We start from the raw sequence: 25,900 nt of genomic DNA, 5'->3' as shown, positions 1-25,900 counted from the left end.
TCAAAAATGGACACCATTCTAGCAACCTTTAATTTGATCAAAATAAGAATCTAACGTTGTCCCGGTAGGTGAGAGTCAAGGTTATTCTTATTTTATGAGCTTCTATCATTGTTTCATACTTCATAAATTTATCTCTAAGTAATCACCGTAGGGGAGAGTCTAATAAAGATGAAAACTTACAAAATACTTATCATAAGAAATCGTTACGGTGTTAAATGCTTCAATGAATAATCAACCATAAGGGGGACGAAGTCTAGCGTCTCGAGGTTATATTGAAAACAATTAACCATGTAGGACCAACAATGGAGATCGAATGTCATTATAACTAAAGCTCATTATATTAAAGAGTTGTATTTTCTTTTGATACTAATCTATTTATTTTTAATATATATATTTATTTAATTAAAATTACTAATTTAGATAACTCTAAATATAAATTTAATTTAATATTTATAAAATTATACCGTAGAAAAATCTGGAAAAAAAAATATTTTCCATCCTTAGTATTAATTTTCCAATAAATATTATGAAAATTACCTAATTTAAGTTAGTCCAAAATTAATTTTCAACTCAAATTTAATTTTCTATAAATATACAACTGAATTCGAAATCCAATGTATAAAGATAAATTTTTGAAATTCTCTAAACTAAACTAAAATAAAAACTGAAAAAATTATTCTAATTTTTGCTTGTCTAAATTAAATAAATTAATTTATAAGATAAGTATAATTTTCCTATTTAATTAAATCTTTTAAGAAAAAATATCAAATATTTAAGTGTCTAGAGTAAAATCAACTTAAATATTAATTTTCTAATTTAATTAAATATATCTAGAAAAATACCGAAAATTTTACATAGAAAATATCTATCTTGATATATCATAAACTAATTACTAATTTTCTAATTAAAATATAATATATTTAGGTCTATTTATTTTAAATAAATTATTAATGAAAATTACTTGATTTGAGTTGATCTAAAATTAATTAACAAATTAATTTTCAACTTTAATCAAATTTTAAAAATTAAAAAATTTCGAAGTATCTACACTAAAATAATGTATTTCGAAATAATGTGATCATTGATTATTAAAATAAAATAAAATATATTCTAAAAATTATTCTAATTTAAGTTGATCTGAAATTGAAGAATTTCCAACTTGAACATAATTTTCTATTTAATTAAATTCATTAAAATAGAAATAATTAAGTATCTAGAATAAAATTAACTTAATTATTAATTCTTATTTAATATTTAAGAAAATTATTTAATTTAAGTTGGTCCAAAATTAATTAAAAATTTATTTTCTAATTTAATTGAATTTCATCAAATAGAAACAAATAATTAAGTATCTTGAATAAAATCAACTTAATTATTAATTCTATTTAAGTTCTAAGAAAAATATCCTAATTTAAGTTGATCTAAAATTAATAAATTAATTTTTAACTTAAATATATTTTTCTACTTAATTAAATATTAAAAAAATATAAATTAGCTACTAGAAATTTTTATCTAGAATATTTCATTAAACTAAGTGTATTTATTCTAAATTAATTTTAAAATAATCCAATGAAAAATTAATTTTATTTATTTCAAAATTAATTATGTTGCTAATTCAATTTTAATTAGATTAAACTAGTATAATTAGCTTAATACAATTATTTAAATAAGGCAAATGGGCATTCACAATTGGGGTTGTTCCTGTGAGGTAGGGTTTGATTCAGTATGTCGTACCCACTACTAATAGCCCTCTAACTCTCACACAAGGCCCAAAGGAGAGGAATTTAACCTTAAATTAAACAATTGTTATTCATTGAATAAGCCCAATACTAATAGGGCCTAAATAAAATTATCATGGGTGATATTTCATTTTAGCAACCTAGTCCATTTAATATCTAGAAATAAATGGGCTTCCTATATGCATCTAAGCCCAAAAGAAAACATATAGGCTCACACAGGTCAAATTGATTTGGATAGGCCCTATCATGTTTCTAGGCTTACACAGATGAAAGAATTACAAAATTTACCTGTTACAAATTATTTACAAGATCTATTGACAATTGGACTATGATTAAAATGAGATCATTCGATCTGTCAACAAGTTAATCATAGCAATTTAGATCAAATAAATAATTGGTTTATTAAAAAAAGTTTTGAATAAACTGTTAAATATATAACAAACAATGTCCATGTAACAAATGTGAAATAAGATATTAATATAATTAAATTATTATTTTATCTAACCAACTATTTTGAAAATTTAGGGTTGTTAAAAACAACCTTATATATCTTTTTAAAATTTAAAATTTAAAAATAAAACTAATTTAAAATATCTAGGTTTATTTGAATTACTTTATCAAATTAAATTAAATATCTAATAAGGTAAATGATTTCAAAAATAACCAAATAGATATTTTCAATATCATTTTCTAATCTTATAACTTAATAAAATTAAAATAATTAAATAAACCAATTTTAAAATAGATGTGGTTAGGTAATTATTATTTTAAGAATAAAATAATAAATAAATAATAATTATCCAAATTATATGTCAAAATATCTCAAATTAAGCGTTTTTCAAATTTCTACAAAAATATTTAGGCTATTTAAATATTTAAAATACTATTTATAAATTTCTAATAAGTAAAATAATTAAAATGTCATTTTTCTAACTTATAATTTACAAACAATTAAATATTTAACAAAATAATAAATTTTTGAATTTGAAAATATTATGGATAGAATATCTATAAAAATATCTAGGTTAATTTTAAATTTATTAATTTTTTAATTTATCATATAAGATAATTTTAATATAATATTTTAAATTAAAAGGTAAGGTTACCTTTTAATTTAAAATATGGCTAATATTAAAATATCTGATCTTATAATTAAATAATATATAACTATTAAAGAAATTAAAAAACAATTAAAATCTAATCATAATTTAAAAATATAATACTCAATTTTTAAATTTAAACCTCAAAATATCATAAAATTAATAGTTATATATTGAAAATTAAATATTAGTAATTTAAAATTGATATTTAAGTTTAAATATATTAAAAATAATATTTTATTTTAAATTTTTGGGTTTGAAATTGGAAAAAATCGAAATTTGTGAAAGTATCCCACAAAAATTGCATTTTGGGGGTGTGGCTTCCAGCAAGGCTGCACGTGCAGCCAAGAAGAGGCTCCTAGCAGGCCTTCCGCGCGCTCATTAGGGAGATTTGCAACCTCCCTCACCGAGAAACATGGACGGATGCAGCATGCACACGGGCAGGCTGCAGGGGTCGTGTCCGAAGACATGCGCTTCAGACAGGGATTGTCTGGGTCACGCGCGCATGCACGAGGGTGTTGTCCGAGTACCTGGTGCGATTGAGCACCACATCTCGACACCCATGGCATCCGAAACTTCCAAAATTCATAACTTCCTCAATTTTTATCGGAATTGAGTTCCATAAAAACCAAAATTACTTAATTTTTCACAAGGACTCCAAATAAAATATTTTCAGAACGAAAATAAAATTATTTTCATGGAAAATTTTTGTAAAACACATTCAATCATCAAATAACACATAAACCAACATGAACACATCCAAATCAACACACAAACAATATTCATCGTTTTAAATCCATATTTCATGAAATTAAATCATTACCATGGCTCTAAGGCCAGTTGTCGGGAATATTTTACCAGGATCTAGATTTACTAACAAATATGTTGAATTAACATCCTAAATATAAATTCTCTAAAACAATGAAAATAAACACATAAGAGTTTCAGAAAACCTTACATTGGTTGCAGCGGAATATAATGACTCCTTCCGTTCAAGATCTCTAACCCTTGATTCCTTTCTGTAGCAGAGCATTATCAAGATCTAAACCTGGATCTCTTTCTCTCCTTAGAGTTTGGTTACCACCGTCTTACTCACTATGATTGAGTACTTGACTTGCTATGTGTGGGCATGGCACTCATTCACTCAAGGTTCGAACATGGAAGAAAAATGAAGGAGGCTAAAATCACTAAGGAAGGAACTCTCTCATCTAGGTTGAAGGCAATAGTCAAGATGACATTAGTTTGATGAGTGAGAGTATCATGTTCCTTTTATAGTGTTTCAACTAGGGCTCCGGGTTGAATTATATGGATTAAAAAGGAATAAAATATTGGGCAAAAAATACTTTATGGTCGTACACTTAGTAGGACCAACTTTTAGTTAGATTTTTGCCACTTTAGTTCAACCATTTATTCTTCTTTTCAATTTTACCATATTTCTAATTCAATCCTATAAATACCAAAACTATTTATTTAATAAGTATTATTAATTACTAATTAAAATTGTCCTCTTTTCTTCACAAATAAGCCCTTGCTTAGTAAAAATTCATAAATAAGACATAGTCTAATTTTAGAATTATAATTGATTTACTAAAATCAATTAACTGAGTCTGCAAGCAGTATTATCTCAACTAGTGAGGGGACCATGGGCCTATATAATCGAGCTTTCAATAAGTAGATCTAGAATTCACCAAGTAAATTCCCTAACTTATAATTTTGCCTTGCACCACTATAGATTTAGAATTGAATAGCACTCTTAGTTATATAGAATGCTCTATATGTACCACGATATAGTTACGTTTTGATTATCCATCGTTACAATCCTAATAGTCAAAGATCCTCTATATATGATCTACACTGAATAGGGACAAATTTACCGTTCTACCCTTCAATGTATTTGATCCTTAAAGCACTTAGCAACCTATAAATGATATTTCAGTAAACTAATATAATTAATGAAATGAGATCTCAATCATTTATCTCTATTCAGCCAAGCTCAAAGGTTGTTTCACTTCTAAATACCTATAGAAGCTATAGATTCCATATCTATGATCAGCACTCCCACTCAATTGAACTACCATGTTCCCAAGATGTAAGTATCCGCCAGAATAAAAAGTTAGCTTCCACGAACAACTTTAAGAACATAAATAATACAACTAAATTGAACCTAACCATATCAAGATTAAGATCCATAGACCTAAGATCAACCATTGATATTAACTTAGAAAGATATAACGGTAAGTTTATGATATCTTATCTAAAATCAATATCGGTCCCTTCCAATGTATACTCCATACATCCGATACTGGTAAACTTTGCCAATACCCTGGAAAGGACATAACACTTATCCAATGTATAAGTACACCTTATCGCTGATTATCATGCCAGTCTAAATCTAGTGAACTGACAAATCGTGAGAATTAAACTTTTGAACAGATAATCATGATTATATTCCACTGTACTGACGACACTATAATTATGAACAAATATATACGCATATATTTACATATGTTCTGGACTTAATAGAATTTATACATTAAATATAATCATGAAATAAATCATGTGAACCATGCAACATAAAATGTGATTTCTGATATTTTATTAATTAGTAAATATGATTATATTTAAATGGATTTCATATAGGGCACAAAACCCAACAATTAGGGCTCCCACTATATTTGATTTCAAGATCGTCAATCAATGTGGATTCGATCCATATTTCTTGAACTTAGAACATCGTAGACACTCATGCATTCTTCTTCAATTAAGGGGTTTGGATGACAGGCCAGCCAATCAAGTTCTAGGAGCTTGTCTTCTTTAGATGCTTTAGTTATGATATTGGCCAAGTCTGTGGCAATAACTTCCTTCACCTCTTTTGGGGCTTGGTGCTGCCCTAGAGGTTAACGGGGTTAATACTCTAGAATTTTTGAATTAGGCCAGACCTAAGAAGTAACTCAGTTGTGACGAACTGCTCTACTTGTAACTACTCCTCAGTAAAGGCTTTGTACTAGGCCTCCTTCTTTGTTATTTAAGTAATTTTGGCACTTCGGGATTGGAAAACTGGCAAAAATTCAAAGTATACAAAAATTCCATCTGTAAATAAACCAAGGTAAAGGAGATCTGAGAAATGAGAAAATTAAGGTTGTGCGTTGACAATACCTGGTAATTAGAAGTTCAGTTGCAGTGAGGGCACCCTTTTTACTGGGAACCAAAAATAAAAGAACTAAAACTCTCAGAGGTCATGGGTACGGTTGTTGTGGCTAATGGAATAATGACAACCAACATGCTTGTGTTGGAAATAATTTTACCAGGATCTTATATCTACTCACAAGTATGTTTATTAACACCCTAAATATGAACTTTCTAAAACGATGAAATAAACACATATAAAGTTTAGGAAACCTTACATTGGGTGCAGCGAAATTAAATGACTCCTTCCGTTCAGATATCTAGCCCTTGATTCCTTTCTATAGCAGAGCATTATCAATATTTGAACCTAGATCTCTTTCTCTGAATCTTTAGTGCTGAAACTCCTTCTTGCTGAAAGTCTTTCTTCACGATCTTCCTCACTATGATTGAGGTATCACTTGCTGTGTGTGGGCACTATTCTCACACTAAGAATTTCGAAATTGAAGAGGGAAGGAAGAGAGCAAGGTGGCGGCTAAAGATAGGGAGAGAGAGAGGCTCAGTTTTTTCTGAATGAAAAGTCAGAAGAAAAGTGTGTAGAAATTTTGTGTAAATTTCTTGAAGCCTTCACTATCTATTTATAGCATTCCACTAGGGTTAGGTTTGAATTATTTGGCATTTAAAATAATGAAAATATCAAAAGGAAAACCCTAAAAAATTGGCCGGCCCTATACATGTGGATTTGGGCCTCACTTTTTGCAATTTTGCAGTTTTATCTTTTCTGCATCTGATTTTCTCAAAAACGCCAATTTTCTAATTCAACCATTTAAATGCCAATTCTAACTATTTAATAACTATAAATAATTATTAAATAATATTGTCATTTATCATATTTATTAATTGAACCATACAAAGTATCATAATTAACAAATATGCCCCTAAAACTCTTTCTTTACAATTTCGCCCTTACTTAGTGAAAAATTCACAAATAGACATAGTCTAATTTGAGAATTATAATTGATTAATCAAAACCAATTATATGAGTCTTACAAGCAATATTATCTCAACTAGTGTGGGGACCATGGGTCTATATAACCGAGCTTCCAATAAGTAGATCAAGAATTTATTACTAAAATTCACTAACTTATTAATTCTTCGTTGAATCCACGCATAGAACTTAGAATCGCACTCTCAGTATATAAAATGCTCTATATGTTCCACCATATAGACACATCATTAGTTATCCATTGTTATAATCCTAATTTGATCAATGATCCTCTATGTGAATAATCTACACTGTAAAGGGATTAGATTACCGTTACACCCTACAATGTATTTTATCCTTAAAACACTTAACCCCGTATAAATGATATTTCAGCTTATGTGAAATGAGATCTCCACCATTTATTTTCGTTTGGTCAAGCTCGAAGGAGATCATCCTTTACTTACTATTCGCCAGATAGAAGCTATAGATTCCATGTTTATGTTAGCGCTCCCACTCAATTGCACTACCGTGTTTCCAAAATCTACGTATCACCCTGACCTAAAAGTAGGCTTAACTAACAAATCAAAGAACAGGAATAGCCTCCTGAGATTGAGCCTAATCATAACAGGATTAAGATCATTTGATCTTGGATCAACTAGGCGATATTCACTTGAATAGATATTACGGTAAGTTTAATAAATCTAAGTCAAAGATCAATATCGGTCCCTTCCGATGCATACTCCATGCATCCAACCTGAGCTTTACTTTAACCAATGTTCTGGAAAGAACATAGCAATTCTCCAAATTCTAGTAAACTCTGTTGTAGATTATCATATCAGTAAAACCCTATGTCCGATAAATCTAGGAAACTTTATTCACATAGTCATGTTTACTTTCCAATGTGTTGACAGCACAATAAACAGGATCAAGTATGTGAAAAGGGTTTCAGATGAATTCATACATTATGTACATATAATCATGAAATAAATCATGTGAACCATGCAACATTAAATGTTATTTCTGATCTATATTAATAAGTAAATCTGATTATATTGAAATGAGTTTTATTTAGGGCATAAAACCCAACAAACTCCTACTTGCACTAATATAAAACAAAAAGTGTGTTTCAAATAATCTCAACACCTCGATATACAAATCAAGTGTAGTAGTAGTAAACTCCTCGTAATAGGATCTGAAAGGTTGAATTAACCACAACCTTTTCTCCACCATTACTCTTCCTTAATCACAAAATCATTGATAATTTTAAATTCCTCTCTATATGTCTACTCTCTTGGGATACTGGATTCTATATCTTTGGCAACTACTTCTTGGTTATTCAGGAAGTAACACAAGTAGTTAAGGCAATTTGGAATGGTGCCAAAAATGTATAGAACTTTCTTTAGATAGAATAAGTACCTTTCCTGCAACTTTAACATTCAGTCCCTTCCTGGTAGACCTAGAGACTTCAGATAGGTTTTTACACTTCTCCAAAATCACTATTCCACCCCCAGAGTAATCACCATCTTATCAGAAAGATTTTCTAGCACAAAGGCGAATTTCGAAATCTGATGTGGTGTAGTCTAAGAGTTTTAAACACACCCTTATAGACTAACATATAGTTCCTCTTCTTAATCTTAAGATTTACTTGATTGTCTTCCAATGTTCTTCTCCTGGATTAATCTGATACCTACTCATTACTCCCACTCAAGAGCAGGTGTCTGGTCTAAGGCATACAAAAGCATATCTAAGACCTCTCACTGTTGATTTAAGAAATTCTTTCATGGCTTTATCTTTTCTGGAATAGTTGAGACTTTTCCTTAGATAAATAAAATCTATGCCTAGAAGTCGAGAAGCTTCTATAGATTGCCATTTGAAAGAAAGTGCTTCAGCATCTTACTAAAGTAAGTTTCTTGTATTAGAGTAAATAATTACCAGGTATACCACAAGCCATAGGTTTAGATAAACTCAAACCTATAATACTAGGAACAGGAAGTTTTGTTAAGTCCATTGAATAGACTTATAAACAAAAATTTCCTTTTATGTCCTTGTATTAGAAAACTTTAGGTTATTCCATAGAATGGATTAAACCATAGTTCTATTGGCTTTCTTCTTATTTTCTTATCTTGACAATCCATTACTTGTTTAAACTCACAATGGATTTTAATCACTAGTGTCTCCCAAGTCATAAGAAGGTGAGTTCCTAGAAACTCTCCCACTACGACAAGGTACCGTGAATTATATCTAAGAAAACTAATGGTATTAACCTCTTTGGTTGTGACAAGACAACAGAGGCAGTGGGATCATCATATGTCATATAAGATGATAGAACACTTTTGGAATCAAGAAAAATATCTCCTTTATTTGCTACTTTATTTTCAGACTTAGTCATTTTCTTAGAAAAGTAGTATTTGTTTGAAAAAACACTTTCTTATCTATTGACAATGGGATGGTCCACCCCTAATCACATAGAATAGCTAACAAACCATGGTTAATAGTTCTAGCTTTTCTTAAGATTTTGATTAGGTCATCCATGAATCTAGTAATGATTTACATTAAGTACCTAACCATTACATCATTCTGAAATTGTATTACCATAGAAGGATTTAGGCAACGACTAGTAACTAATCATCAATATGCAACTCGAAATTTCTGGGGAGGTAAGTTTGGATATAATTCAAAAATTAATTTAATAATCTTTGAACTGCATATCAACTAACTATTTCTCCACCCCTATCAGTTCGCAAGATCTTTAACCACTTACCTTAATGGTTTACCATTGCTAGAAATTTAAGAATTTTTTTTTTTTAAACATTTCAAATTTCTTTGCATAAGGTATAATCTAGAGTGATCGTTTTAAGAATACAACGAAAAACTCATATCCACCCCTGAATGTACATCCATCGGCGAATGAGATGAACTACTTTCAGTGGATACAGGCATATTAACTCTTTGCAGAGATTGATCTTGTCAAAACCACTATGAACAAGATAAGATGCCATAGATTAATAAAAATGTGGTAGTGTCTTTTGATGATTTAGGTTTAGTTACATCAAAGAGTTCATAGAATAGTGCAAGTGGATCCTGGTCACAGAATACTAAACTCATATTCCATACAATTTGAATCCATTAATAGAAGATGGATATTAAACACTTGAGAAAGTGTAACTGTATTGTATTCTGGAATTAGAAATATAAGAAAATTTCTGTTTGGAATCTAAAATTAAAGTCAAAAGACTTAAATTTATACCAAATATAATGAGTAATTCTATCTTGGACCACCACTACTAATTTAACTCTAAGTCTGATTTGCCCATACAAGTAGGAGATTTCTAAGATTGAGGATTTATATCAATTGGGAATAGAATTTCGGGATTATAATCATATGCGTCATTTAATTTCTTAAGAGAAAATATAGAATGACATGACATGATATATAGACCATTCATTTTATGATATGTTATTGAGCTAATTCGAAATGAATAAGCTAAGAGGAATTAGGATAATTTCGTTGTTTAAATAAGAATCCAACGATGCTTCGATTAGCGAAAGTCAAAGTAATCTTATTTATACAATCTTCTTGTTTCATATTGTAAAAATGCTAGTTTAAGGTGTCATCAATTGATGAACAGTTAGATGTTGCATATACAATATTTATCTTTCGAGATCTTACACTATTATGTATGTCTAATGGTGAAAATCAATTAGGGATTTATCTCATTAGAAAAACAAACATGTTAGACCAACAATGAAGATTCGAAATTAAAACTACAATTTAATAACAGAAAATAACATGGTTCAATATAAATTCATACACAATTCAGAAATTATTAAACATATAGCAAGTAGGAATGACAAGTAAAAATACTAAAACATACAATCCTAAATAATTTCCAAGGTTTCCAACAAACTTATACAGTGTCCCGGTAGGCGAGAGTCAAAGTATCATTCATTGAATAGAGTTGTCAGCTCATCTAAAATAGAAACCATTCTAGCAACCTTTTATTCGATCAAAATAAGAATCCAACGCTGTCCCGGTAGGCGAGAGTCAAGGTTATTCTCATTTTATGAGCTTCCACCATTGTTTCATGTTTTATAAGTTTGTCTCTAAGTAGTCACCGTAGGGGAGAGTCTAATAGAGACGAAAACTTACAAAACACTTATCAAATGAGATCTTACGGTGTTAAATGCGTCCAACGAATAACCATCCATAGGGGGACGAAGTCTAGCGTGTCGAGGTTATGTTGAAAACATTTAACTATTGTAAGACCAACAATGGAGATCGAATATCTTAATAATAATAAAGCTCATTATTTAAAGAGAGTTGTATTTTCTTTGATTTTCTTTATTTTATCTATTTATTTTAAATATATGTTTATTTAATTAAAATTTCCAATTTAAAATGAAATATTCTAAATATAAATTTTAATTTAATATTTATAAATTTTACTTAGATGGATATGAAAATAACATGAATTATTTCCATCTTAGTAATAATTTCCAATAAATATTTAGAAAATTATTCAATTTAAGTTGTTACAAAAATTAATTTAAATTAATTTACAACTCAAATTTAATTTTCTATAAATATATATTGCATTTCGAAAAATTAAAGTATTCAAGGATACAATTTTTGAAAATGCATGTTAAAATAAAAAATAAATCCTGGAAAAATTATTCTAATTTAATGTTGTTCCAAAATTAATTAATAAAATTAATTTACAACAAAAAATATAATTTTCCTATTTAATTAAATATATAAGAAAAATTTCAAATATTTAAGTATGATGATGAAAATCAACTTAAATATTAATTTTCTATTTAATTAAATACACTAGAAAAATACTTCAAGCAAAACACAAATAATATCTATCTAGATTTTTCTTTGACTAATTAATTCAATTTCTAATAAAATATATTTTACTTCATTTATTTTAATTAATCATTAAATGAAAAAAATCATTGATTTAAGTTGATCCAAAATTAAAATAAATAATTTACAACTTTAATCTATTTTTCAAATAAAATTCGAAATTCCAGCATTTAAGAAATGCAATTTTGAAATTTGATTAATAAAATAAAGAAAAAATATATTTTGAAAATTATTTAAATTTAGTTGAAAAAATAAATTTCAACTAAAAATAATTTTCTATTTAATTAAGTGTCATGAAAAAGAAATATTTAAGTATCATGATGAAAATCAACTTAGATATTTAATTTTCAAATTAATTAAATGTATTAAATTCAAGAAATAAATAATTAAGTGTAGAGAAGGCTTAATTATTAATCTCTAGTTTAATACTAGGAAAAATATACTTAAAATAAATTGTACCAAAATTAATTATTTAAATAATTAATTTCACAATGTATAATATTTTCCTATTTAATATTAGAAATAATAAGTAGTCTAGAAATAACTATGTAGAAATTATTTGACTAAGTATCTTTTCCACAAAATTTGAAAAAATATCTAATTTAAGTTGTATTAGAAAAAATCTAGAACTTAAATATTTTCAAATTTAAATTTAATTAAATATCAAAAATTAAGTTGTAACCACTTAATTTGAAAATATTCTATTTTAAGTTAATAGTCGAAAAGATATTAACTTAAAATAATATCTAAAGAATCTTAATAACCAATGCCTAAAATTTCTCAACTTAATTTTGAAATTTTAAATCCAAAAGATATTTAGATTTAAGTTGGTTAGTTGTAGATAACTAAATATCAACTTAAATAGGAATATTTAATGAAAAATTTAAATTAAGCTTCAGAAAGAATCTAGATGGTTATAATTCTATATTTAATTAAATACAAGAAAATACATGTAGTTTAGCTTAGAATATAAAATTCTTTAAACTATGGTTTTCTTAATTTAATTTCAAAATAAATGAAATTAATTATGTTGCTAATCAATTATATTAGGTTAAACTAGTTTAATTAACCTAGTACAATTATTCAAATTAGGCAAATGGGCCTTCACAATTGGGGTAGTTCATGTGAGGGGGTGCTGGGTTCCGTATGTCGTACCCACTTCTATGGCTCCCAACTCTCACACAAGGCCCAAAAGAGAGGAATTTAACCTTAAAATGAACAACTGTTATTAATTGAATAGGCCCAAAAACTAAATGGGCCTAAATAAAATCTATCAAGAACTATGATATTTTATTTAGCAACAACAACCTATATGCATCTATAATGAAATTAAACACATACGCTCACACAGGCACACAATTTGGATGGGTCCTATCATGTTTCTAGGTCATACACAGATGAAAGAAGATTGTGAAAATATACTTGTTACAAATTATTTACTTGACCAATGGAGCCATGAGTTAAAATCAGATCATTGGATTATTCAACAAGTTAACCATGGCTATTTGCAATCAAGCAATAATAGGTTTTAAAAACTTACAAACAAGCTAAAACACATACTCCTGCAACAAGGTTAGCTGGATAGTTGGATGTAGGATTTATTTAATTTTAAATAAATAATTTTGAAAAAATTAATTAATTAAATAAATAAATAATTATTTTCGAAAATTTTAAAAAAAAAATTAAAAAAATTCGAAATTTAAAAAAAAAATATTTAAAATTAAACCTACAATTTTGAAAAATTAGGTTTCAACCAACCTAAATATCATTTCAAAATTTGCTAACTACTTTTTAAAAATTTAATGTTATTTTATAAATAAAAATTAAATAAAAAATTAAAAAAGATAAATGAATATCTTTTTCAGATTTTAAATGTAATTTAAATAAATAAAATAACAAAATTTAAATTTTAGCAAAATATCTTATATCTATTTAAAATTACATGATTATAGTTATCTTATTATAAATTTAAATAAGGTCAAATTATTTTTTAAAAAAAAATAATTTAAAAATTTAAAATCTGACCTTAAATTTAAAAATAAGATAAGATATAATCAAATTTAAAAATAAGATAGATAATTTAGCAAAAAAGATAGATATTTACTATTAATAAAATTCAAATTACACTAATATCATGAATTAAATTTAAAAAATATTAATAAATTTAATTATGATAATTAGAATTGAATCCATGAAAAAGCATGAAAAAATGAAGATAAACGAAAAATTTGCGAGCTGTACGGACAGTATGCCAAGCATACTGTCCCTGCGCGCGCAAGGGGTTGCATGGGCGTGTAACCTTGGCGCAGGGGGCTGCTAGCAGCCTCTCCGCGCGCGCACGTGCCCTGTTGCTCAACCCCGATTTTTTTAAACTTCAAAAAATCATAACTAAATCAAATTAAATCAAAATTGTGTTCTGTAAAAAAGTAACTTGCTTATTTTTTCCATACTATCCAATAAAAATAATTCCAGAAATAGATATTTAATTATTTTTCACGAAAATTCACAAACATCAATCAATCATCAAATAACACTCAATACAACATGATACCATCCAAAACATCAAACAATCGTTTTAAAGTCCAAATTTCCTGCAAGCAAATCAATTACCATGGCTCTGAGGCCAGTTACTGGAAATTATTTTACCAGGATCTTAGATCTACTCACAAGTATGTATATTAACACCCTAAATAGGAACTTTCTAAAACGATGAAATAAACACGTATAAAGTTTAGGAAACCTTACATTGGGTGCAGCGGAATTAAATGACTCCTTCCGTTCAGATATCTAGCCCTTGATTCCTTTTTGTAGCAGAGCATTATCAATATCTGAACCTGGATCTCTTTCTCTGAATCTTTAGTGCTGAAACTCCTTCTTGCTGAAAGTCTTTCTTCACGATCTTTCTCACTATGATTGAGGTATCACTTGCTGTGTGTGGGCACTATTCTCACACTAAGAATTTCAAAATTGAAGAGGGAAGGAAGAGAGTAAGGTGGCGGCTAAAGATAGGGAGAGAGAGAGGCTCAGTTTTTTCTGAATGAGAAGTCAGAAGAAAAGTGTCTAGAAATTTTGTGTAAATTTCTTGAAGCCTTCACTATCTATTTATAGCATTCCACTAGGGTTAGGTTTGAATTATTTGGCATTTAAAATAATGAAAATATCAGAGGGAAAACCATACAAAAGTGGCCGGCCCTATACATGTGGATTTGGGCCTCACTTTTTGCAATTTTGCAGTTTTATCTTTTCTGCATCTGATTTTCTCAAAAATGCCAAATTCAACCATTTAAATGCCCATTCTAACTATTTAATAAATATAAATAATTATTAAATAATATTTTCATTTACCATTTATTAATTGAACCATACAAGTATCATAATTAACAAATATGCCCCTAAAACTCTTTCTTTACAATGTCGCCCTTACTTAGTGAAAAATTCACAAATAGACATAGTCTAATTTGAGAATTATAATTGATTAATCAAAACCAATTATATGAGTCTTACAAGCAATATTATCTCAACTAGTGCGGGGACCATGGGTCTATATAACCGAGCTTCCAATAAGTAGATCAAGAATTTATTACTAAAATTCACTAACTTATTAATTCTTCGTTGAATCCACGCATAGAACTTAGAATCGCACTCTCAGTATATAGAATGCTCTATATGTTCCACCATATAGACACATCATTAGTTATCCATTGTTATAATCCTAATTTGATCAATGATCCTTTATATGAATGATCTACACTGTAAAGGGATTAGATTACCGTTACACCCTACAATGTATTTTATCCTTGAAACACTTAACCCCGTATAAATGATATTTCAGCTTATGTGAAATGAGATCTCCACCATTTATTTTCGTTTGGTCAAGCTCGAAGGAGATCATCCTTTACTTACTATTCGCCAGATAGAAGCTATAGATTCTATGTTTATGTTAGTGCTCCCACTCAATTGCACTACCGTGTTCCCAAAATGTACGTATCACCCTAACCTAAAAGTAGGCTTAACTAACAAATCAAAGAACACGAATAGCCTCCTGAGATTGAGCCTAATCATAACAGGATTAAGATCATTTGATATAGGATCAACTAGGCGATATTGACTTGAATAGATATTACGGTAAGTTTAATAAATCTAAGTCAAAGATCAATATCGGTCCCTTCCGATGCATACTCCATGCATCCAACCTGAGCTTTACTTTAACCAATGTTCTGGAAAGAACATAACATTTCTCCAAATGCAAGTAAACTCTGTTGTAGATTATCATATCAGTAAAACCCTATGTCCGATAAATCTAGGAAACTTTATTCACATAGTCATGTTTACTTTCCAATGTGTTGACAGCACAATAAACAGGATCAAGTATGTGAAAAGGGTTTTAGATGAATTCATACATTATGTACATATAATCATGAAATAAATCATGTGAACCATGCAACATTAAATGTTATTTCTGATCTATATTAATAAGTAAATCTGATTATATTGAAATGAGTTTTATTTAGGGCATAAAACCCAATAGCTTGTCCAATTTGTAGAAACCTAGTTTCTTCTTATTTGTCCTCTGGGGAAGGCACTTCCAGATTGTTCATCTTGCAAAAAACATACCACCTAGCCAAAAGCTTGTATGATGAGGGGATCATCTGAAAATGAGCTATCCTAATCTTGGCAATAATGTTTACAAAGTAGGACCTCAATGGAAGATGCACTCTATTGGAAATATTGGACCAACTCCAAGCACTGAATCCATCCATGGTTGTGGACACAGATTCTCCTGTGGCGGACATCCTATGCCACATTAACCCTAAAACATTGCAAAGTCCAGGACCATTTGCATATGCCACCAACATTTCAAAAGAATAGAAATATTTCGCCTTCTGATCCATCTTCTAGATGAATTCATTGAAAATTTGGGCAGCGGGAGGGGTGTTAGTCTTCCTTTTCCCTTTAGCCTTCACGGAGGGTTTATGCTCTGAGATAGATTCATCCTCCTAGATAGTCTCAAGAACCATCTCTTGTTGGGATACACCAGTAGGAACCTCGACTTAGGTTCCTTCCGCGAGCACCTCTTCTGCGAGGTTAGTAGGTGCATCTTCAACAGTTTCCACATCACTCAGGTTAAAATCTTGGTTCAGATCCATCGCTAACAACACAAACATGAAAGGAAACCAAGCTACTTTAAGCAACAAACTAAGAACCTAAAACAAAAATTTGTCAAAGTTGCGTTCCAATTGACAAACCCCAAAAATCTACATACATGCATAAACCTATGAAATCTAAATAGCCAAAAAAATAATCCACACGGTTCTAACCCCCTTTTCATGACAAAGTGTCTCTCAAACAAGTCCATCCCAAAGTTTAAAAAAAATTCACGTAGCCTACTTATCTATTCAACATGCAAATAGTCCCAACCCTAGATTAAAGTAGAAATCTCTATCTTAAACAGGAAATAATAAAAAGTACAACCAGGGATTAAAGTACTTACTTGCTGGGTGAAGACGAGACGGGGTGCTATTGTAAAAATTTGCCTGAAGCCTTCGAGCCCACTTGGTTAGACAGTTGCAACTGGTCTGGAAGTCAAAACCTTAGTCTGGCAAGGGGTATATTAGGTCAATTTGAAGTGGTTCAATATCTGGAAATAGACTCGCATGAAGATTAGCGAAATTTGGGTTAAACACTCACAATCTTCTTGCATCCACTGGCAAAGGAACAAGAAGAGAGGAAAAGCTCGTAGAAGAAATTTGGAGTCTGGTAAGAAGGAAATGAAGGATATGAAAATAAAAATTGTGGAAAAAGAGAAAAAAAAAAAGAAAAGAACTATCGAAACCAATTTACAATTCAAGAGGAAATTAAGCCTTTTGGAAACCAATGGTCTAGATCTCCATCATAAAGTATTAGTAGATCCATCAAGTGAGGAGTTGAAAGGGTTGAAAACATTTATTTGCCATGATTTGCCTCGAGTCTACCGACCAATAAAGGAGGGTCTTTTCAAATCACCCTAACATCGGTTCCACCTTTTTTTAACAAATGCGCCCCATCATGCGCGTGATGAACCAACAAGGGCATTTAATATGTCGCATAATCGTCACGTCAGCGGGTCCTAATGATTCATTTACCCCTAATGGATTACAACTTGCCAAAAAGAAGCGTCTACGACCCTAATAGTTAGCATGTGTTAGAGGTTAGCCTCAAGGGACCCAAGGAGGAGTTACAAGCTCCAAAACTTCACAGAGTCCTGAAAGCTTGGGGGTAAATGTTATCGGTGTTTTTAAGTAGGAGACACGTGGTACAATTAAACGCAAATATTTGTTAACCTCTCGGATTAACAATGACGACCATTACAATCCTCGCAGAGATGTGTCATTAATTTTGGAAGGGCTTAATGAAAGCTTGATGTAGCGAGCTATCTCTGGCCTAGTTAGCATCTTTGAGACACGAAAGGATCATACTGTCCCCAGACTCTAAGAAGTCATGGAACAATGGTTTGACTACTTGACATCTGGATAACGACTCTCTTATTTGATCACAAATTTTGACTCCTACACAAATGTGGATGACCACCTCAAATTTACATCGAAATCAACCTACAGATGGTTTCACATTTTTCTGACACAAAATCAGATCTTGTCCCTTGTGTCAGGCCATGGTAGTGTGCGTACATACCTCTGGACACATCTTTTTTCCTGATGTCTCATCTAGAGGGTAATTTATAAAGGAGAAACATTTGTGCGACACGTGTCCCTGATCTAAACGGTACTACTCACCATCCTTACACACTGCACGATCAAGAAGCTTCTTCAAGGCCAGACAGTTAGATTTGAAGTTATATTTTCCTGCCCTTGAAGTGGACTGTGGTTAAAAACCCTATGTGGGTAAAGAGAATGCCCTTAACCACATGTAAGCATATAAATACCCCCATTTTTTATGTACAAGGGGTGAACAAAATTTCTACTAGCCGAATCTCTGCAAAAATTCTTACAGAGCTTTTTTCTTCTTCAAGAGAAACAAAAGGAGTACAGAGCTAGGGGTTATACTATAAAGACATACTATATTATCAAAATACTTTCCTAAAGGGCCAATACAACTGACTTGTGGACTAGGAATTATTAATGCCCACGTAAAAAACACTTATCTACTATTTACTGTTTTGTTTATTTCTAATGCTCTGTTTATTTAGCTTTCAAAAATCTCAATAAATAGTGGGAGTTCAAACGTCCTTGGGGGCTAGATTAAGTCCCCAGTGAATTCATATATAGGCATCGTGCAAGGCTTCGAATCCTTCAAGCCTAACCCCATTTGTCCAAGCGTGTTTTGATAGAGGATGTCAATAGAACTTCTGTTCTCCACTAGCACTTGGTGAACACAGAAATTAGCCAATTATATCACCAACACAAGAGGATCATTTTGATGAAAGTGGACTTCTCGTGCATCTTCCTCAGTGAATGTCTCAAAGTTGCTTTCCCGTTTAAAATTCTTTGGCGGCCTTTGTTCTAAGCACATGACGATTGGAGGCTGTCTCACCTCTCGTGCATACTTCTCCCTTCCCTTACCTTACTTCTCTCAATACCTCTGGAGCTTCATTTGGGTTCACTGCCTCCATTCTTCGGGGCATCGATCCTCCCTACAATATCCTCCTTAGTATGCCCATTGTATTAGGTCTTCGATTTCCATCTTAAGATGGAAGAATTCTTCTATTTTGTTACCAATATCTCTATGGAACTTGCAAAACTTACTAGGATCTTTCTTCAACATGTCCTTCCTTATAGGAGGCAGTTTTTTTTTGAAAGGTACTCGATTTTCATTCGTCAAGAAGATGTGCTCCCTCGAACATGTGAGTCTAGTGTAGTAAGTGAATACTTTGCGCTGGGGTTCTTCCTCCCTCATAATCTTCTTATTTGAATCATTTCTTCCCCCATAGAATTCTCTTATCTTTTGAGGCTCTTCATGCATCCGAGGGTTCGCCAATCTACCTAGATCACTCTTCCCTTTTGTGAGATTCTCATGCCCGTATTCAACTTGAATGTACTTCTTGGCTTTTGCATAGAAGTCCTTCAAGTCTTCTAGCTCTCTCTTGAGCATGTTATTCCACAACTTGCTTTTTGGCAGACTCCCGTAGTTATAACCATCTTATGCTCGTCCTTAGTAAACCTCCAAACTTTTGATGCTTCAGCGTTGAAACACTGGATATAGCTTTTGAGGCTTTCAACTTCTCCTTGCTTAGTATTTGCCAAACTAGTTTAGGGAATAGTGTAGTCCCAAGAGGCATGGTGTTGAGCCAAGAACTCGTGAGTGAACTATTTCCAAGAGGTTATAGATCCAGGCATTAACTGCTTGAACCATTTGTATGCCGCACCCCTGAGTGTTACTACAAAGCATTGACACCTTGCTTTGTTAGTAACCCTCTTAATCTTTATTATTTCATTAAAGGCATCTAGGTTGTACCTTGGGTCAGTTATCACCTTGTAGGGCAACAAATTTGGCTCTTTGAGGTTCGTAGGCAAAGGCTCAGCTTGGATTTCTTGGGAGAATGGAAATTTCTCATCAAAATCGTCCTCGTCCTAGTTGCACTCTTTTTAGAGGCAACTAATGCTATCCTCCATCAAAAGTCTTCCATTCTCCTTGTCTAGCTCTTTTCTTCTTTTAGTTAACTTCTCTCAAAAGTCTATTATGGCAAGCTTTTTCCTCTTTTTGTTTTGAAGAAAATCTACTAAGGGTGCTCGCTTCTCGGCCATAGTTTTTAGGCAAAGCTTTTCTTTTAGGTCACCTTGGACTGCTTTGGACTCGCTCCTTTTGGGTATAAAGTGGGTTCTAGATCTCTACGAGATAAAGTTCTACGTAGTGAAGACTTAGGGGTGTTGCTTGTGGAATACTTGGATACTCCTTCATCTCCCAGCCTACTCGCGCCTTTCTTTCTTACTTCCAACTCCCTTTTCCTGATTAGAGGTGCTTCGGAGCGACCTTTAAGGAGTTCGTCAAGTACCCTTTGTATGTTTACAACAGTTACTTCCAATCACAAGTTTCTTATCCTTAGCTCGTTCATCTCTTCATTGTGAACTCGAGTTTGAGAGCTTGAACTGAACGAGTAAACTCCCTTCTCCTTTCTTGATGATGGTTCAACATTCTTAGATCTCTCAGTCTTGGCAGTTGAGGTGGCGTTATTAGTGATGAGACGCTGGGACATTGTGACCCACTTCCTCCATCAGGTGTGATGGAGGTGGTCGCTCCATCTCATTGTTTCTTTCCTGGGTTATCTTTGGGGCAGTTATTTTCTTCTCCTACAGGGGAGTTGAAACCATTCGCATCTCCTTTATTTTAAGGTATCTGGTCATTTGTATCTCCTCCCCCGGCAACGGGTCTGGCCTTAAAGCAATTAGTTGAAGGTCTTCAAGGCAAACTTTTACTTTTTGGTAATGATGGGAGTATCTCGACGTTTCTTCTACGATAGTGTGTAAGGAAACAACGTCAGTTTAGCGTGTCGTTCCCACAGACGAGGCCAAATTGTTGACGGTAAGAACTCGTCAACAAATTGTTAAGACAAGATTAAATATGAAGAACTTTAAAATAAAAGTAATTAAAGAAAATTTCTTCCAATCTTTCAAGAAAATTATTATTCTATGGATATTCCAAAAAATCTCCCTCTTAAAAATGTTCCAATGGGCTATTAATAGTATGCTTCTATAATTTTGAATTACATGTGGTCCCCATGATGGGGGGACAACATCTCTTTGTACTATGAAGATCAGTGTGTCAGGTGGTCTCGTGTCCCCCGTACTTTTAATAGGACAAATATTGTCTCTACCATGGTACATTGAGTGAGGCAAGTTTTGTCCCCTTTTCTTGTACCTGTGGTACGATCGCTATCTCATATGTGGCATGCTTGGTCCAACATTTTTATTCTTAGTTATTCCTTCTTATCCTCCCATGCCCAAAAGTTATGAATTCGCTTTACATTCTTTTGCACACCTAAGACCAAGCATCTTGAGGATGGTATTATATGTATTTGTTCGTAGGGGACTGAAGTGGGGAAAAGGGAGAAGAGTGGGGAGAGGTGAGGAGTGAGGAGTGAGGAGGGGGGAGAGGAGGGAGCGGGGAGGTGTGGCATGAGGGCAGCGGGGAGCGTGGGGCGTGAGCGGGGAGGGGAGCATGGGGAGGTGAGGGGAGAGCGGGGAGGGGAGCGGAGAGCGTGGAGCGTGAGGGGCACATGGGCAGCCCACCGCTTGTACTTCCATTGAACTTTTTTATTTGGCTAGGGAATCTTTTCTCTTTTCTTGTTGTCTTTCAAAATATACACTTGATAAATTTTTATGGTTAACATCAATAATTAATTGTACAAAAAATATTTACCCAAAAAATAGTATAAAGATCATTTATAATAAGTAAAATTAAAAAAAAAAAAAAAAAAAACAAAAAAACAAAAAAATTTACTAACCAATTATTAGATACCGTACCGATATAGCATTAAATACATTAAGAGTACCAATCGCAAGTACAACAAATATTTTTAAAAAATAAAATTATAGAAAAAATATAAAAGTTAAAAAAAAAAAAGTAAATAGTACAAAAATCATTTATAAAAATTTACTAACTAATTAGTAATTATTTACCAAAAATAATAAAAAATAGTATAAATATCATCCATACAAAAGAAAAAAATACAAAAGATAAAACAAAAAAAAAATTGTAAACTAATTATTGAATACTATACTAATATGACATTAAGCACATTAGAGTACCAATAATAAGTACAAAAAAAAAAATCATTTACTTGACAAAATAGAATTAAAACAAATTTTAAAAATTACAAAAAAAAAATGGTACCACAGCTGAATGATAATAAACACATTAATAACAAGTACAGAAAATAATTTACTAATAAATAGAATTAAAAAAATTTAAAAATTAGAATAAAAGAAAGAAAAGAAAACCACACAAAAAGACAAGATGGACTTGTCAATTTGCATTCTTGTATGATGTTATAGATGTATAATATATATGAGCATGAATATATATGAGCATCAGTGCCTAGCATTTTTTAGATATGTTGCTTTGTAATTGGTTAGTGATACATTTGAAAAGTTATTACATTAAACTATATGAGACCCGATACTTAGTTGGTCTAATAGCAATATTAACACATACGAGAGTGTTTGGCACCATTGGTGCTTTTAAGCATTTTCAATGAGCATTGTTATTAGATATTAGTAGTACCGAGCACCTCTAGACATATCACTTTGTAATTGAAAAACGATAGTCCGTAAAGTTATTATATTAAACTATATTGAATTGGATACTTAATTAGATCAACAACGATATTAACACATAGGGAAAGGTGTTAAATACTACTAGTACTTTTTAACATTTATCTTTCTAAATATATATTATATTTATTCGCGCGCCTCTCATGTACGCGTCCTTCAATAAAATATTGCTGAAAGGGAGAAATTAAAAGGAAATATAATTCAGATCACAATCAGAAACGTACGAAGGATTAATTCCATTGATGAAAGATCGAGATTAGTTGTACTATGGACTAAAAAAATAAATTAATAATCCCTTATTCCTTTTCAATAATTCATATTATTTCCTCTCCAAGCCCCTCATGCTTGCTGCCATGAAGACACCCTAGTTTTTAGTACTATTAAACTATGTCATTAATTAAACAATATACCATGGCTCTCCTTTATGCCCTGAAACACCTAGGTAGCTACAGTTAATTAGGTTTCAAAAGTCCAAAGAATAAGCATATTAGCAAATCATCATCTACCACCTTATGCCACACCCCGTTCCAACAAAAATTTAATCATTTATAGTGCCTTTCCAAGATGTTCAAAAGAGAAAAGTGTGGAAGAGGGCAAAAAATATAGCACTCCTCCTTTACATTTCACGCGCATTAAAAGGGAAATTAATATTTATAATAATGAATCTTTATGATGTATATAAATATTTTTGTGTGTTAAATCATTATATTATTCTTGCTGGATGCTTCTCCAACATTTGCTTTAACATGTATATGTTAAAGGATAACAGGATATGTATATATTTATATATGTCACCATAATTGATAAGGACCACTATATCTCTTGTATAGGCATACAATTTCTTGGTGATGCCATGTAGGAAGAAAACCAAACCATAATTGTATATTATTTGTTTATTGATAGTTGATTTGGCGGCGTCAAAGATTTTATATAATGTAGATAATGAGGAAGTGGATCTTAATCATGTGTTGGGTTCTTTAATTTATGAATATATGTACAATGGGATCCACTTACACATATGCTTTATAACATACCTAATTATGCATCTCCCAATTTTTAATCCTCGCCATTATGTGATACAATGATGATCACAATTACAATTATCATGAATAATGATGACATAATTAAAACGTAATCTCACTCATATGAAAGTTCTCATCTATTTATAATAAAGCATAATTTAATGGTTATTTTCGCTCTCTTCTTAACCTCCACCCTTTTCTGCTCAATTAGGCCAAGCTATATATGTATGTACCTATCTGTATAGCCTATTGCTTCATCCAGCCCTTTCCCAATGATTAGACATTAAATATATATTATAGCTTATGTATAGAAGTTGGTTAAATTATTATTGGCCGCATGCAGTCCTTGATTAAGTTTGATGAAATTGAAGCAATTAGTGGATGATATCAATTACATCTAATTAATTGTTATAATTATTACTGGATGTTAGTTGTGTTTTTGGAAGAGAACACGTGTATTTTTATTATCCAAATCAATTGACAAAGGCCCCGCCACGGCCCCATTGGGATAATGGGATAAACTCCTTGAATGAGTTGGGTCGCAGTTTCGGTTCTAAGGCAACTCCAATTATCATAAGAATTGGGTTTCCTCGATTCTGAAAGAGCATTTCATCCAGATAGAGAGAAAGCCTAGTAGGGAGAGTATCCAGATATCTTTAAGTGGTACTTTCAAAAGAGCAATGAAAGAGGCGTCCAGAAGTCAAGGCTGATATAACACTCTATTAATGTTGAATCCCTTGAAATTAGGACCTTATTCCCTGCAACAAGTCCTGAAATTGCGTGTACCATAAAAAGAAACGTGCCCTTTGTCCAACAACCATTACTCTGGCAAAATTATATGTAAAAACGGCGCACACATGCCACATGTTACCGTCAGGAGTCTCCACGTGTACAGACGACCATTGCCTCATGAGTAGGGCACACCAAATGGGCCCAATGTTAATATATTACTTGTATTTACCTCATTAGTGAGCTAAATTTACATGGAAACTCTTGCGGGTCTTGGTATACTATTACCCGACCCTAGCCTATAAATATAATATGTTACGTTCATGCAAAGGGATTGATTTTTCTTCTAACAACTCAAGGCCAAAAGCTAGGTTTCATAAACAAGACAAGAGTACTTATGTAATACTTGAAGTATTTTCTAGCCAAATCATGTTGACTCGTGGACTAGGGTGTGTTAATACACGAGCCATGTAAAAATCCCCATCTCAATTTTTATATTTCATCTATTTTCTTAGCTTTAATTTTATTTTAGTTAGTATTATCCTAATTTTTGTCCTCCTGGCGTGGCAGTACTTACGTGGATAGAATCAGTGTCACGTGGCAATACAGCTCACCGTTAAGAATACCAAGTTAATACCTGAGAAATAGAGACCCCGACAATCAAATGCCCATCAAACATAAGACCAACTTCTACTGGGAGCATACTCCCATTGACTGAATTCTGGAAAGGTATCTGAAAGATCTCTACCAATAACATGAAGGAGTTCCTTGATAGATCAGACGACTTTATCAAACTTGATGAAGCCATACGATAGGCCCAAGCGGGGCATGTCAACAACAATCAGTCACGAGGCATCCAGTAGTCTCATGACCCACCTGTTGGAATTTATTTTACCAGGATCTTAGATCTACTCACAAGTATGTTGTTTAACACCCTAAATATGAACTTTCTAAAACGAAAATTAAACATATATAAAGTTAAGAAAACCTTACATTGGTTGCAGCGGAATAATATCTCCTTCCACTCAGATCTCTAACCCTTGTATCATTTCTGTCGCAGAGTATTAT

This window comes from Cannabis sativa, chromosome 3, assembly GCF_029168945.1.
Source record: "Cannabis sativa cultivar Pink pepper isolate KNU-18-1 chromosome 3, ASM2916894v1, whole genome shotgun sequence".
NCBI classification, from domain to species: Eukaryota; Viridiplantae; Streptophyta; class Magnoliopsida; order Rosales; family Cannabaceae; genus Cannabis; species Cannabis sativa.
This window is presented reverse-complemented; position numbering follows the sequence as displayed.